The 6,115-nt window shown below is 61.1% G+C and overlaps 1 non-coding gene across 1 annotated transcript in view; it reads right to left on the reverse strand.

The window, feature by feature from the left end:
* LOC148314466 (18S ribosomal RNA) overlaps window positions 1-485 on the reverse strand; it is a 1,933-nt gene extending 1,448 nt beyond the window's left edge. Inside the window, exon 1 of the ribosomal RNA XR_015841745.1 lies at window positions 1-485. This exon is cut by the window's left edge and continues 1,448 nt beyond it. This is a non-coding gene — a ribosomal RNA (18S ribosomal RNA).
* Window positions 486-6,115: the final 5,630 nt, after the last annotated feature.

Consider the following 6,115-nt stretch of genomic DNA (forward strand, 5'->3'; position numbering starts at 1 on the left):
GGCTCCCTCTCCGGAATCGAACCCTGATTCCCCGTTACCCGTTGTCACCATGGTAGGCGCAGAAAGTACCATCGAAAGTTGATAGGGCAGACATTCGAATGAGACGTCGCCGCCGCGGGGGGGCCGGCGATCGGCTCGGGCGTTATCTAGAGTCACCAAAGGGGGGGCCGGGCCGGCGGCACCGCGGAGACCGACAGCCCGCCGGCTGTGAAAGCCGGCGGGCCCGCTGCACCGCGGCAAACCGAACCCGCGTGGGTTTTGGGTCTGATAAATGCGCGCGTCCCCGCGGAGACGGGTCGGCGCTCGTTTGCATGTATTAGCTCTAGAATTGCCACAGTTATCCAAGTAACGGTGGAGCGATCAAAGGAACCATAACTGATTTAATGAGCCATTCGCAGTTTCACTGTATCGGAACCGTGTGTACTTAGACTTGCATGGCTTAATCTTTGAGACAAGCATATGCTACTGGCAGGATCAACCAGGTAGCCCTCGCGTCCGGCGGTCTGTGTTTCTTGCATTGGAACCGGAGCTGAGCGGGGAGCCGGGCGCGGGGACCGGGCGGCGCCCGCGGGAGACGGCCTCCCGCGGGGTTACCCCCGGCGGCACCCCAGCCTCCCTCGTTGTTTTTTCTCTCTCATTTTTTTCGGACGTGGGCTACCGAAATTTCCGTTACCGATTCAGCCCCCGTGCGCGGTGAGGAAGTCGGCTGGGCCTCGGTATGTACTCGGTCCGTAGAGGCCGCGTTACCGCGTGGCGGTCAGTCGCGGGAGGGAGCCGGAGCCGCCCGCACGCCCGCGACCGCAACACGCACTCGGAGGCGGCGTCTTCTGACAGACGCCGGTAGGGTTTGAGAAACATGCTTTTTCGGGAAGGACCGCTCGGCTGACGCGGGCCTGGGCTCCCGCACCCCTCTCGTGGCGGGGCACCCGCGAGCGCGGCGGAACTCCCGTGTAGGACATCTCTGGGCCCGTGTGGCCGACGGGCACGCGACAGGGTCGTCTCGGTCTCGCGACGAAAGCGGTTTCGCGCTGGTTGGTGCGCTAGAGGTCGATCCGCAGGCCGAAGGAACCGTCCACCCGAACACCCCGGCGCGAGGCCGGGGCCGGCAGGGGCCCTCCGATGGCGGGTCATGCTTGCCAATCGGTCAGTGGTTGGTGTGGTGCAGTACATGTCAGGGTGTGGGTGCGAGATGGGCCGGGAGGACCGCTCCTCCTGCGTCGGACCCCGAGTCATAGGAAGTGCCGTTTTGTCACAACCCCAGGGGTGGGGTGGGTAACGGTAGGGAAGTGCCGGCCAACGCGCAGAGGTCGACCCGCAGGCCGAAGGAACCGTCCACCCGAACACCCCGGCGCGAGGCCGGGGCCGGCAGGGGCCCTCCGATGGCGGGTCATGATTGCCAATCGGTCAGTGGTTATGTGTGTGCTGCGGTGCCGGCCAACGCTCAGAGGTCGACCCGCAGGCCGAAGGAACCGTCCACCCGAACACCCCGGCGCGAGGCCGGGGCCGGCAGGGGCCCTCCGATGGCGGGTCATGATTGCCAATCGGTCAGTGGTTGTGTGTGTGCTGCGGTGCCGGCCAACGCTCAGAGGTCGACCCGCAGGCCGAAGGAACCGTCCACCCGAACACCCCGGCGCGAGGCCGGGGCCGGCAGGGGCCCTCCGATGGCGGGTCATGATTGCCAATCGGTCAGTGGTTATGTGTGTGCTGCGGTGCTGCGGTGCCGGCCAACGCTCAGAGGTCGACCCGCAGGCCGAAGGAACCGTCCACCCGAACACCCCGGCGCGAGGCCGGGGCCGGCAGGGGCCCTCCGATGGCGGGTCATGATTGCCAATCGGTCAGTGGTTGTGTGTGTTGCGGTGGGGCCGGGAGGACCGCTCCTCCTGCGTCGGTCCCCGGGTCATGGGAAGTGCCGTGTGGCGGTGGTGGGGCCGGGAGGACCGCTCCTCCTGCGTCGGACCCGAGTCATAGGAAGTGCCGTGTGGCGGGGCCGGGAGGACCGCTCCTCCTGCGTCGGACCCGAGTCATAGGAAGTGCCGTGTGGCGGGGCCGGGAGGACCGCTCCTCCTGCGTCGGACCCGAGTCATAGGAAGTGCCGTGTGGCGGGGCCGGGAGGACCGCTCCTCCTGCGTCGGACCCGAGTCATAGGAAGTGCCGTGTTGCGCTGGTGGGGCCGTGCCCGCCAACAGCCTTCAGTGGTCGGATACCACGTTTGCAAGCTCCCCGCTGGAATGGGGACTTAGAAGAAATGAGGGGAAAATTCCCCCGGAGCTCCGTGCCTGAGGGCGGGCTGTGAGCCGCGCCGCGTCCGCCAACAGCCTTCCATGGTCGGACACCATTGTTCGCAAGTTGCCCGCTGGAATGGGCACATAGAAGAAATTTCGAGGATAACATCCACCAGAGCGCCAGGGCGGCCGTTATTGCAGTATGCGTCCGCCTGGCAGCTCTCTTCCGCGGGAACCATTGGGCAATTTCTTTCACGGAGGTGGACATAGAAGAATTTTTGTTTCTAAAAACGTGGTTCCTAAAAATGTGCCCCAGGTGTTTTGGAAAACCCGGGTAAACCTGGGAAGTAGGCAAATGACCCTCTGACTAGGGGTAAAAACGTTTGCCTACTGCAGCGCCCCTAATGCAATTCGGCGGAACTGCAACGCCCCTGGTCGCCTAAACGCTACCCCTGGTCGCCTAAACCTCACCCCTGGTCGCCTAAACCTCACCCCTGGTCGCCTAAAAGTCACCCCTGGTCGCCTAAATTGTCAACCCCTGGTCACCTAAATTGTCAACCCCTGGTCGCCTAAAGGGGACTTAGAAGAAATGAGGGGGCAAATTCCCCCGGAGCTCCGTGCCTGAGGGCGGGCTGTGAGCCGCGCCGCGTCCGCCAACAGCCTTCAGTGGTCGGATACAATGTTTGAAAGGTCCCCGCTGGAAAGGGGACTTAGAAGAAATGAGGCAAATTTCCCCGGAGCTCCGTGCCTGAGGGCGGGCTGTGAGCCGCGCCGCGTCCGCCAACAGCCTTCAGTGGTCGGATACAATGTTTGAAAGGTCCCCGCTGGAAAGGGGACTTAGAAGAAATGAGGCAAATTTCCCCGGAGCTCCGTGCCTGAGTGCGGGCTGTGAGCCGCGCCGCGCCCGCCAACAGCCTTCAGTGGTCGGATACAATGTTTGAAAGTTCCCCGCTGGAAAGGGGACTTAGAAGAAATGAGGCAAATTTCCCCGGAGCTCCGTGCCTGAGGGCGGGCTGTGAGCCGCGCCGCGTCCGCCAACAGCCTTCAGTGGTCGGATACAATGTTTGAAAGGTCCCCGCTGGAAAGGGGACTTAGAAGAAATGAGGCAAATTTCCCCGGAGCTCCGTGCCTGAGTGCGGGCTGTGAGCCGCGCCGCGCCCGCCAACAGCCTTCAGTGGTCGGATACAATGTTTGAAAGTTCCCCGCTGGAAAGGGGACTTAGAAGAAATGAGGCAAATTTCCCCGGAGCTCCGTGCCTGAGGGCGGGCTGTGAGCCGCGCCGCGTCCGCCAACAGCCTTCAGTGGTCGGATACAATGTTTGAAAGGTCCCCGCTGGAAAGGGGACTTAGAAGAAATGAGGCAAATTTCCCCGGAGCTCCGTGCCTGAGGGCGGGCTGTGAGCCGCGCCGCGCCCGCCAACAGCCTTCAGTGGTCGGATACAATGTTTCAAAGTTCCCCGCTGGAAAGGGGACTTAGAAGAAATGAGGCAAATTCACCCGGAGCTCCGTGCCCGAGGGCCGGCTATGAGCCGCGCCGTGCCCGCCAACAGCCTTCCACGGTCGGATACAATGTTTCAAAGTTCCCCGCTGGAAAGGGGACTTAGAAGAAATGAGGCAAATTCACCCGGAGCTCCGTGCCCGAGGGCCGGCTATGAGCCGCGCCGTGCCCGCCAACAGCCTTCAGTGGTCGGATACAATGTTTCAAAGTTCCCCGCTGGAAAGGGGACTTAGAAGAAATGAGGCAAATTCCCCCGGAGCTCCGTGCTCGAGGGCCGGCTATGAGCCGCGCCGTGCCCGCCAACAGCCTTCCTTTGGTCGGATACAATGTTTCAAAGTTCCCCGCTGGAAAGGGGACTTAGAAGAAATGAGGCAAATTCCCCCGGAGCTCCGTGCTCGAGGGCCGGCTATGAGCCGCGCCGTGCCCGCCAACAGCCTTCCTTTGGTCGGATACAATGTTTCAAAGTTCCCCGCTGGAAAGGGGACTTAGAAGAAATGAGGCAAATTCCCCCGGAGCTCCGTGCTCGAGGGCCGGCTATGAGCCGCGCCGTGCCCGCCAACAGCCTTCCTTTGGTCGGATACAATGTTTCAAAGTTCCCCGCTGGAAAGGGGACTTAGAAGAATTGAGCAAATTTCACCGGAGCTCCGTGCCTGAGGGCGGGCTGTGAGCCGCGCCGCGCCCGCCAACAGCCTTCCTTTGGTCGGATACAATGTTTGAAAGTTCCCCGCTGGAAAGGGGACTTAGAAGAAATGAGGCAAATTTCCCCGGAGCTCCGTGCCTGATGGCGGGCTGTGAGCCGCGCCGCGCCCGCCAACAGCCTTCAGTGGTCGGATACAATGTTTGAAAGTTCCCCGCTGGAAAGGGGACTTAGAAGAATTGAGTAAAATTCACCCGGAGCTCCGTGCCCGAGGGCCGGCTATGAGCCGCGCCGCGCCCGCCAACAGCCTTCCTTTGGTCGGATACAATGTTTCAAAGTTCCCCGCTGGAAAGGGGACTTAGAAGAAATTTGTGAAAATTCACCCGGAGCTCCGTGCCTGAGGGCCGGCTATGAGCCGCGCCGTGCCCGCCAACAGCCTTCCACGGTCGGATACAATGTTTCAAAGTTCCCCGCTGGAAAGGGGACTTAGAAGAAATTTGTGAAAATTCACCCGGAGCTCCGTGCCCGAGGGCCGGCTATGAGCCGCGCCGTGCCCGCCAACAGCCTTCCACGGTCGGATACAATGTTTCAAAGTTCCCCGCTGGAAAGGGGACTTAGAAGAAATTTGTGAAAATTCACCCGGAGCTCCGTGCCCGAGGGCCGGCTATGAGCCGCGCCGTGCCCGCCAACAGCCTTCCACGGTCGGATACAATGTTTCAAAGTTCCCCGCTGGAAAGGGGACTTAGAAGAAATTTGTGAAAATTCACCCGGAGCTCCGTGCCTGAGGGCCGGCTATGAGCCGCGCCGTGCCCGCCAACAGCCTTCCACGGTCGGATACAATGTTTCAAAGTTCCCCGCTGGAAAGGGGACTTAGAAGAAATTTGTAAAATTCACCCGGAGCTCCGTGCCCGAGGGCCGGCTATGAGCCGCGCCGTGCCCGCCAACAGCCTTCCACGGTCGGATACAATGTTTCAAAGTTCCCCGCTGGAAAGGGGACTTAGAAGAAATTTGTGAAAATTCACCCGGAGCTCCGTGCCCGAGGGCCGGCTATGAGCCGCGCCGTGCCCGCCAACAGCCTTCCACGGTCGGATACAATGTTTCAAAGTTCCCCGCTGGAAAGGGGACTTAGAAGAAATTAGGCAACTTTCCCCGGAGCTCCATGCCTGAGTGCGGGCTGTTTGCCGCGCCGTGCCCGCCAACAGCCTTCAGTGGTCGGATACAATGTTTCAAAGTTCCCCGCTGGAAAGGGGACTTAGAAGAAATTATGAATATTTTTGTTTCTAAAAACGTGATCCCTGAAAATGTGCCCCAGGTGTTTTGGAAAACCCGGGTAAACCTGGGAAGTAGGCAAATGACCCTCTGACTAGGGGGGAAGAACGTTTGCCTACTGCAGCGCCCCTAATGCAATTCGGCGGAACTGCAACGCCCCTGGTCGCCTAAACGCTACCCCTGGTCGCCTAAAAGCTACCCCTGGTCGCCTAAAAGCTACCCCTGGTCGCCTAAACGCTACCCCTGGTCGCCTAAACGCTACCCCTGGTCGCCTAAACGCTACCCCTGGTCACCTAAACGCTACCCCTGGTCGCCTAAACGCTTCCCCTGGTCACCTAAACGCTACCCCTGGTCGCCTAAACGCTACCCCTGGTCGCCTAACTGACCCCTCGTGTGTGGGGATCAACGTTTGCCTACTAGGGCGTCCTCCGGCGGCCTCTCGGCAGTACTGCAGGCCCATTTTAGCCGAGCCCATTGAAATGAATGGGGG

The sequence above is a fragment of the Idiotropiscis lumnitzeri genome, unplaced genomic scaffold, assembly GCF_059441095.1.
Source record: "Idiotropiscis lumnitzeri isolate Australia: NSW breed Sydney's pygmy pipehorse unplaced genomic scaffold, RoL_Ilum_1.0 HiC_scaffold_295, whole genome shotgun sequence".
Taxonomy (NCBI): Eukaryota; Metazoa; Chordata; class Actinopteri; order Syngnathiformes; family Syngnathidae; genus Idiotropiscis; species Idiotropiscis lumnitzeri.